At 32.4% G+C, this 10,990-nt stretch overlaps 1 pseudogene; it reads left to right on the forward strand.

Annotated features, from left to right (window-relative positions):
- The first annotated feature begins 1,339 nt into the window (after window positions 1-1,339).
- Window positions 1,340-4,057, forward strand: LOC107860516 (annotated as a pseudogene).
- Window positions 4,058-10,990: the final 6,933 nt, after the last annotated feature.

Here is a 10,990-nt window from a genome sequence, read left to right on the forward strand (position 1 = left end):
ATATGGGTGTGAATATTTTTTCTGAATTTATAGATTTTTGCATATAGTGAACTTTAATATTTGTAGGCGTTTGGACAAAGTTTGAAGAAAAAAAAAAAAAACATTTCAAGTTAAGTATGGAAAAAGGTATTTTTAAGTATTCTTCTATTTCATTTTACTTAATACTCCCTCCGTTTCGGAATAAATGAATTGTTGGGGTATTTATTGGTATTTCAAAATAAGTATTGAATTTTTTTTTCAAATTTACCTTTATGATTTGACAACCAATTAACTTTTGAAAAGGTATTATAAGGTCAACTTTTTCTTTTTTAGGAGTAAAAATAAAAAATTGTGTTAAATTTATGTCTTTAATATTTTTTTCCTTAATCTGTGTGTCAAAATTCAATAATTCATTTATTATGAAACAGAGGGAGTAATTCTCTTTAAAAAAGTATTTTATTAGGAATTTGTCCTTTAATAGTAGAAAGAAAAATGCTAGACTTATTTTAATTTTATAAATTACTTGATTCATTTTAAAATAGTTGATCCTTTTTGACTTGACACTCTCTTTAAGAAAGAGAGCGCCACCTGAAACAAAACCGAGGGAATAGATAAATAAATTTAAACAAATATGTTTTAGTAAGAAATGAATGAGCACCCCAATTTTTTTTTTCTCAACTTGAACTTGTAATATGTTTTCATTAGTTTCAATTAATTCAAACCCTAGTTAATATGTCATCTTCTTTTTCGCTCTCCGAAAGCGGGAAAACACAGTTACCCAAGGGCCAAAAAATGTGCGTCTCTGTTCTTCTTTCTCTGTAAATCGGCTAATGCAGACTTTGATGAAACTTGTATCAGATTTGCTGTAATAGTTTGAACTCTGTTTGGTTGGGGGGGGTTATGGACCCCGAACTATTTATTAGTGTATTTTAGTGCCGTTTATAAGCTAATAAATAGATAAAATAATAAATAAATAAATAAAAGAGTTTAATGCAAATAAATGTCAGAAAAATACATTAATAAATAGTCGAGGATTTTCATTGGACCCCGCTTCATGCGTGCTACAAAAAATATTTATGATAATCATCATTTGATATCATGCACATAGTGAATTTCAAATAGGAATATCTAATTTAAAGAAAAATTGTATATAACTAGTGTACATAGGTTATTTTATAATTTCATGAGAAAGCTACTGATGCTTGCCTTTTTCATATTCCTAATTTTTCTAATTTTGCGTTTTGTTTAGTATTGAGATTCAAACGTCAAATGCCACTATACATATATAACACCACCCCTGCATAGCAGTCATGAATTTTCCGGACGAACACTGGACACTTTATTGAGGTTTGAATGTATAATGGAAACATCAACAACAAAACCCAAGATAACCAACTCTACAAGTGAAGGGATTGACGGAATAAGCTCATTGCCGGATGATATACTCCACCACATTCTGTCGTCTCTCTATATTTTTGATGTAGTTCAGTTGAGTGTATTGTCCAAAAGATGGAGATACATATGGACTACAATGCCTTACCTGCATTTGGATCTTAATCTATTTTATTCAGAACGGATCAATCAGCCTTGTGATCTCGCAATGGTTGTGAAATTTAGAGACTTTATTAATTGGGTCTTAATTTCTCAAAGGGCGAATAAGCTTGTCTGTTTTCTTCTCTGTTGCAACAATATCTTCGATAAAGTAGTTATTTTACGGTGGATTCATGCAATAACTAGGCAAGTTGTTCAACAAGTTGTATTAGAGTTTTCTCTTGGTGAACCATTTGAGTTGCCATATTGTCTTGTAAATTGTGAATCGTTGCAAGTTCTAAAACTGCACATGTCTGGGAGCAAGTTCAGTTATCAAACGAGCATTTCACAAGTTGGTTGATCTCAAAATGTGGATTCCTTGGAACTTTGATCTTAGAAGATTGTGGTGTAGAGGGTATGAGGCTGCTTGACATTGCTTCGACGTCTCTTATGTCCGTTACTTTAGTTGATGGCATTTCTAATGTGGAGAGCTACGGCAATTGTGAAATCAAAATTTCTTGCCCGAGTCTAAAGTTCTTCAAATATAGTGGTCCAGTGCCAAAGGACATAGTTGTTGAGAATCTCTTCTCAATAGAAGTTGTTTGCGTCAACCTTATGGATAGGGGTTCAACTGAAGAAAGAGGCATAATGTTGCATAACATGATCAAGGAGGTTCATCATTCTATATCAGATTTGGAGCTATGCATGACTTCTATTTCGGTAAAGTTCTCTCTTTATGTTAAATGTAAAAGGGAAAAACAAGTATTAATGAAACATATAGAGTTATTTGGCCAGCTTGTCGAGCCTTTTAATTGATCTCCTTACCGATTTAATTCATACTTCTTAGTTATTGAAAATAAAAACTCCGTTTTCTTGTTTTTTTGTTGTTGTAGGGTTTGTACCAGTCTCTTTTTATAAGCTGAAGTCCTTAAAACTGGAAGTGGTAATTCATGAAGAGTCCATGCAAGTTATGATACTATTGCTAAAGTATTCTCCTAATCTGGAGGTTCTTAAATTATGGTCTGATGAGGTAATGATCGTCATCGTTTTCACTAATTCTTTTGTAGAAAACGTGTTTCTTTTATATGGTAGTTGGTCAGAAGGACTTTATGTAAGAAAACTAGTTTCTTTTATATGATTTAACATGAAAGGGATTTTTTCTAAAACAGAAGGTATGAAACTAGGCTTAAAAACTGACATCACTAAACCTTCCAAGGAGAAGTTGACTGATAATTGCAATTTCGTTGTAAGAATGCTGCACTATAACCCTATATTCGAGTAATTTGACCCTAACAAGAAAATTCCACTCACCAAAACGATAAACATGCCTTAATGAGAGGGAGGATCTGACTAATCATCAGTTATAATCTTGAACACTCACTTTGTAAGTCGGCATGAATCACCTGTTTACTCATGCCAAAATTTTAATCATGTTTGCTGCGTGGATTTTAATCGTTGAAATAAATTTGAACTGTAAAGTGATGTAGGGGAAGTCTGAGAAGAATTGAGATGATATTACAACTTTAGGGAACATTAAGTTGATCAATGGAGAAATAATTGACATTGAGAGATTCGGAAATGAACTCATTTCAATGCTAGAACTTTGCAGATGTGTTTCAAATGTGTTCATGCACAAAAGATATGGTCTAAAGGTGGCATTAGTATAATGCTGCTGCAGATAAAACGAAAAGCCTGGTTTTTATGTAGAGAAGGCTAGAGGAATGAGCCCATTATCCACCGAGTTTCGAATCTTACGCCATTGATCTCGGGATATTGGTTAGATAGATGTTATGGTTTGAATAGTAGGTATATAAGTGTACCTTTACCTTGTTAAAAAAAATAAATAAACGGTACCATACTCAGAAACATGAATAGATCACTGGGTCTTTTAATGCATCTGTAGCTATGTTGCTTGGACTCTTCAGAAAATGTCAGTTGGCACATGTAGGATTCGCCAAAAGTAGTGTATTTTTGGAGAATACGACATGGGTGTGTCACTGAGTGAAGAGGCTGCATACAACTCTTGGGAAAAAAGAAAAAAATCAAAGAGAAAGTAAATGGTGCAAAACATTAAGAAAAGAATCCTGTTTGGCATTTCCACTTTTAATCGTCTAATCGAGGAATGGTTGCTTAGACTCTAATTATTGTTATTTATTTATATTGTTGTTTCAACATAAGAGCTTACTTTGCCTGAATTGGTTTTTCTATTGACTCTCAACTGTCTGCTAGAATGTAGACTGGTATATGAATTGGCAACTGCTTGATCTCGATGAAAGCATTGTGTGCTTGGAATCTCATCTAAAGTCGATTCATTTGACTGGTTTCAAAGGTGATGAAGATGAGATAGAACTAGTAAGGTTTTTCCTGATGAATGCAACAGTGTTGGAAAAACTGATGATTTTCTGGGAAGGGGACACCTATAAGTCAGAAGAGGCATCCGAGGAGGTTCTGAAGTTGCCTAGAACTTCTTCACACGTTGTTCTGACACTTCTTGATGCCAAGCCCGGACCAAGAACTCTTAATTGGTACAACAGATATTCAAAATGACTCGACTTGGGAGAGGATTATTTAATTGTTGGATGTACTCTTACAGAAATTTCTCATAAAGATTCAAGACAGAACCTGACTTTATAAGCAATTATATGGGACTGATATTTATGAAACTTCCATTGCTGTTTCTCGTTTCGTATTTGAACTGCTATGTAGAAACTAGGAAGGTCATGTCTTTTTCCTCCAGGGAAGTATCAAACAGGATTTGGTTAGCTTCATTTGATGTTGCTTGGACTCTTCAAAAGTGTCAACAGATGCGTGTCAGATACTTCAAAAGTAGTGTATTTTTGGAGAATCTGGCATTGGTGCCGCATCAAAAATGAAGAGACCGCGCATCTCGGGCTTCATTTACAAGTGCCGAAAAAATAATTGTGATGCTTCAGCATAGCAATGCTTTTGCAAATTGCAACCACTTTTTATTCTCTCTCAGTGTTTGGTCTATAATCTATATGGATTTCATAGAAACATTTGCTACTGTCTGAAGGGAATGATGTTGTTGATAAGCTCAGCAAGTATTATGGCCTTTTCTTGTCCCTTGCCCATCTTTATAGATGGCATTCTCTAGCAATATCTATGGACATGTCTAAGCTACATGGACTGCTTGCTGTTATTATGTGTGGTTGAGATCCAATTTTCATCAGTCCAATCTGGCACAAGTTGTTTTTCTTCAGGGAGAACTTCAAGTTGCAAATTCTTACATTCCACGTTGCAAGGGATCAACAGAGAGAATAAGTTAATCCTCCCTCTGTCCCAAAATACTCTTCTTGTTTGCCTCTAAAAGTTAATTTGACTAATTTTCGGGATTAGATTGAATTTAGATTATTTAAATACTTCGAAATTAAAATTTAGGATATTCAAAAACTTTATAAAAAATGACAATATTCTCTCCTATTTAACTTGCAACTTAGGGTGTTTCCTTTCCTTTTCACTCAATCAGTTTCACTTTTGTTGAACATTTGATAGAATACACATTTTTGAAAAAGAGCCTGTATTTTTGGGATTTCATCAGCTGAATTTCCTTCATCCTGAGCTGGTCCAGTTATAGCATTAGATCTTAAAAGATTGTAGTTTACAAGCTATGAAACTAACTACTTGAGATTGCTTCAACATCTTTTATTAATTTTAGTTTAGAAAATGACTATTTGGAGGATTACTACAATTGTGAAATCAAAATTTCTTTTCACTGATTCTGTACAAACTCCATATTGTTTTATATGGCAGTTGGTTCCAACGACTTGTAAGTTTTGTAAACTAGAGTCTTGTTTATGTGAAAGGATTCTTTCAAGGATAGAAATGTGTGTGAGGTTCAAATAATGACATAGCTAAGCTTTCCAAGGAAAAGTTGATATATAATTTTAAAGTCATCGCAATAATGCTAAATTATAAACCTATATTAGATAAAGCAGAAAGAGATAAAGAAAATTTTCACGCAATAAAATGATAAGCATGCCACAATGAAACGGATGTAAGATCTGACAAAAATTCACTTTGAGATAATGATAAAACTTTAAGGAGCATTAAGTTGGTAAATGAAGGAGAATTTTGCAAATCTGATGGGGAACATTGCCCTTTAAAATGCCAGCATATATCACTTTATTTATTTTTTTTTCAGAATAATTTTTCACCTTATTTCAAAATAAGCGTTTTGGTTATAAAATTTTCAAATTTGGAAAAGTGCTCTAAACCTGTTTTCCAACTTCATCTTCATAAATTCCTAATAAAGTGTTTTCTTCACTCCTTTGCGAAAAGTATAACCAAACACAACTCTAATGTCATAAATTCTAAATAGAATGAAAATTATTTGGTACAATAGGTATGAAAGTGACATTTGGAAGAAGATTGATTCTTGGAACCAGAGTGCATAAGCATTATTTACATTGAACCGTAAAGTTTATGAAACTTCTTTGGGTGTTTTGCCCTTTCGTCTTTGAAATGGTATATTGGTATGTAGTAGTAGTAGTAACTACTGAGTTAGAACTCAAACTTGATTATCTTGATTATCTTGGTGTAAGTAAGCTGTGTTATCTGACTTTAAAGTCCAATCCAGTCTTGAATAGTTGAATTTCTAACTCCATTTGCGTGAAATCTCTTATTACAACCTTAGTTACCTTGCTCAACCTATATTATTATGAATGGTAATTTTTGTCTTGTGTATTTTTGGTGACTGGATGGAAAGCAACTTGTCATTATTGGTTGATTACTATCTGTGCCAGGCCGGCGCATGTCTTGCTTAATCGAGTCCAAAACCCAAAACAGATTAGCCCAATAGGTTTTAGTCTCCCAAAAGTTATGAATATACTAGTTTATCAACATGCCAAAATATTCACTACATATTTACTAACAGTGTATATATATTGTGCATAAATATGTATATTTATACAAAATATACACAACCTATATATTTTGCAAACTAGATGTAGAAGGGTTTAGGCATGTAACTTTCCTTTAGTTTCATGTGTATAAGTACGTACATTATATGTATATTTATACAAAAAATTACAAAGCCCTATATATTTTGTACATATTTTGTTAAATAGATGTAAAATGGTTTAGGCATGTAAATTATTCGTTTAGTTTTAAGGTGCTAGTTGTATTGAGCTGCACTAAATCAAGTTGGCAACCTCAAACTAATTATGTTATGACTTAATATAGAGTAGCAAATCAAGCTAGAGACCATGCATAAGCATCCTTATATATGGATAACTTTGAACTGCCTTGAGGATAACACACATATATATGAACACTCTTTTGTCTGAAGTTTGTCAATACTTATTACAAGTTCAATAATAGCAAACTGGAAACTGATTAGCCGGGGCGATTCTTGCTAACTAGTTGGCTATGCTTGGTCGACAATTAGCTTGGACTAGGTGAAGGTCAAAATTTACCATGAGACATAGGTTCATCAACAGTAAACTTTGGTTGGAAGCAGAGGCCGACCCAGATGGTGCCTCGAGGGTGCACGTGCACCCGGTAACTTTTTTAAAAAATTGTATATATACGTATATATATCCTATTAAAATGTTAATATATTTAATTGTGCACCCTTAGTAATAAAACTTGTGTGGGTGCACTAGTTTGGAACTCAAATGATGACGCCCTTCTAACCCAACGTCGCGTCTTTGATTCCTCATCGAGTCGCTTGATTTTTTCATTTTACTTCTCCTTTATATATATTTAAATGAAAAAGGACTTTCCCCAATCCCAAGCCCCATATTCTCCCCAAATTCCAATTTTCAACCCGTATTTCCCCAATTCCAAACTCCCTGTACTACCGGACACTACAATTTACAAATTAATAGTACCCAAACAAAGAGAAAAAAGCAATTTTCTATTTGATGCTAATAGGTACACATTTCTTCCTTTCATTTTTTTTATTTTTTTATTCAAGTTTGGGTAATGTTAATTGCTTTTAATATTTACTTGTTGCTTGAAAGTTAGTGCGTAAAATTTATTTATTTCTTGCTTCTATTTAAGTTCATGAGATTTGATTAAAAATAAATAAATAAATAATTATTTTTACTTATATTCTTGATGAATTTTTTATTTTGTAGGAATTTGTTTATTGATTCTTGTAAATTGAAATGGATAGATATTATTCTCTTCCACCAAGTTCTAGTTTTAAAGACAATTCTCATCGCCTTAGCAAAAGCAAAAGAGGGCAAAAAAAAACTTCAAGGTCCATTATATTTAAACACAAAGTACAAATAAAGCGTAAGATTTAACAAAAAAAGGCATAAAGGAAAAAAAATATAAACATATGTCTAGTTCAAGAATAATAATATAAGTATGAATGACAAATATATGAACACAATTTTTTTTTTTTTTTAATTAAGTGAAATATCAATAGTTTAGTGTTTGTATCTCCAGAAAAGCCTCATTGACAAGGGAAAGCATATCTTATAAATTAGAACCTAAACTGCACATTAAACGAAGCGAACGATCAACACAAATTTGAGTCTTTATTCAAAACTTATGCGCGTCTTTGACAATACTGATGCACCCCAGACATCAAATTCTGAGTTCGCCTCTGGTTGGAAGAGAAATTATAACAATAGAATAATAGTAGTACTGGTGCAAAGTCGTGTGTATCCCAGTAGGGGGTGACACAGTACTGATAATGCAGGTCATTAGTAGCCACCTTAGTGGAAGAGGTGCATGTAATTAAGGTCAATGCACAAAAAGACATTGAGAATATCTAGCTAACGTGCAAGTCCAACTATTATCCACTATAGCCATATCAGAAGTCTTTTTTATTTGTTTGAAAGTTTGACATTCTTTATATTCGAGCTTTAGTTTGAAAGGATCTAAAATTATTTGATTTTTTTTCTTCCTCGTTCAATTTGTATCATTTTCAGAAAGAGCAGAAATTTAGAGGAAAAGAACAAAGTATAATTTGCCCAAAGATAGAAGCCAAGTCAAAATATGACCTTCACATGCATTAATTACCAGTACTCAGTATCACACTAACCAACAACAACAATTACATACCTAATTCTATAAATGCATTTCGGGGAAGATAAAATGTACATACACAGACCTTACCCCAATCTTTATGAATGAAAAAATTACTTTTAATAGACCTTCGACTCAAAGGAAATTTAATCAAAGCATCAGGATAGAAAAGAAAATGATCCGCGCCGAGGATTTGTGCTTGTGGGCCGGGGTGAATATTGCAGATCAGCGGATCTCGTAGTTCGAACTTGGTAAAGATTGTCGCAAACCCTATTACAATCTTGAGATTATAATCCCAAAATAACTTGTTGACTAACCAAAGAACTATTCGGGATGGATAAGTAGGGATACCCAAGAGATGCATTTTACATCTTTCACAAAATAGTACTTCTATCATTTTAGTTGAAATGATTGAATAAAATAATTTTGAAATTAGCTACCCTTTCATTCTTATTTATTACTTGTCACTTTTTTAAGTTGCACACCCCTTAAAAAAAACATTAACTAGAAGCTAATTTGATTAAATTATTCTAATTTATTACTTATCTTTATTTAATACTTCTCGAATTTTGCACTATATTAATATCTCTCTCCATGTTTGTGACTAAGGGTAAAGATGAAAACAAATATGATTAACTAATTATATTTTGATTTTCTAAATTGACAAGTACTCTCTCTGTTCGATTTTGCTTATCATTTTTTGACATGACAACCCAAGAGATGTATTTTACATCTTTCATAGAATAGTAATTCTATCATTTTAGTTTAAATGGTTGAATAAAATAATCTGTAAATTAGCTACCCTTTCATTCCTATTTACTTGTCACTTTTTTAAGTTGCACACCCCTTAAAAAAATATTAACTAGAAGGTAATTTGACTAAATTACTCTTATTTATTACTTATCTTTATTATACTTTTCATTTTTGCACTATATTAATATCTCTCTCCATGTTTATGACTAAGGAAAAAGATGAAAACAAATATGATTAACTAATTATGTTTTGATTTTCTAAAATGACAAATACTCTCTTTGTTCGTTTTTACTTATCATTTTTTGACATGATACACCTACTTAGAAAACAATGATTGGTGTAGTGACTTTACCATAATTCCCCTATTAATTGATGTTTAGTAATAAGTATTGAAAACGAAAAACGGATAAATTATCCTCGAACTATGATAAATGGTACGTATATACTATCCGTCATATTTTGGATATACATATGCCCCTATCGTTACTGAAATGATACGGATATGCCCCTCACACTAACGGTGGGGACATATGTGTACCCAAAGTATGATGGAAGGTATATAAGTACAATTTATCATAGTTCAGGAGTATATTTATCCCTTTTCTATTTCAATTTTTTATTTCAAATAATTAACACAAATCCACTATTTGACCCAATAACCCACTACCCGACCCGGTCCATATTAAAATTCAAGAGATGCCTATTTAACAGACGCATTTTTTCCACCCTTATAACGATGTATACCCATACTACAATAACACTCACACCTATCAATTTCAAAAAAAAATTATTAACCCATAATACCCAAAAATAATACCAAATAAATAATTGAACCCCTCACGTTTCAGTTTTCAGTGAAATTCTATTGAAAAAACACTATCCATCATCTTTCAACACCATATAGCATCCATCTCCGTCGAACCAAAAACACCTCATCGGCGAACCATTGATGCACCCCTAGCTCTATCCACCTCCGACTTAATGTCCACTCCCTCCAATCAATAAACATCAACTAGTAGTAGCGACCAATCATTACAATTTGATTGAGGTTTACGTTTAAGAGAAAAACAGAGGGGGCATCAAATTTGGAACAAAAAATAGAGGTCGGGTCGACTTAGTTTGAAATATGGTTCGATGGGTTTATTGGGTCGGGTAGTGTGTTTGGGTTAATTGTTTGGATAAAAGATTAAAACGAAAAAGAAAAAATGTATCCGAACTATGATAAATGATATATATATTCTCTGTCATACTTTGGATACATATATGCCCCTACCGTTAGTATGAAGGGCTATATGTATCATTTTATTAACAATACGGACATATGCGTACCCAAAATATGATGGAAGGTATATACATATCATTTATCACAATTAAGGGGTATATTTGTCCCCTTTTTCAATTAGAAAATGATTTGGAGAATAAGTAATTAATGCTAAGAGTAAAACATGAAAAAAATTGTCTTTCCTTGATTTGTTAAAAATGACAAGTAAAGATAAAAATCAAAGTAGGGAGGGTGTATTATGAAATATCTATTTTAAAGTAAGAACGACAAGTATTCTGAAATCTCTATATTTAGTAGGAACAATAAGAAAATAGAAACATATTGAATAATACCTCACACCAAACATGATATCAAATTAGTTTCAAATTTTATTCTGAAATTATTATCCTTATCCCACCTAACAAACAACGCTTTAGTATGGTTTAAAAAGTTCAATAGTTCTCT

The sequence above is a fragment of the Capsicum annuum genome, chromosome 8 (genome assembly GCF_002878395.1).
Source record: "Capsicum annuum cultivar UCD-10X-F1 chromosome 8, UCD10Xv1.1, whole genome shotgun sequence".
NCBI lineage: Eukaryota > Viridiplantae > Streptophyta > Magnoliopsida > Solanales > Solanaceae > Capsicum > Capsicum annuum.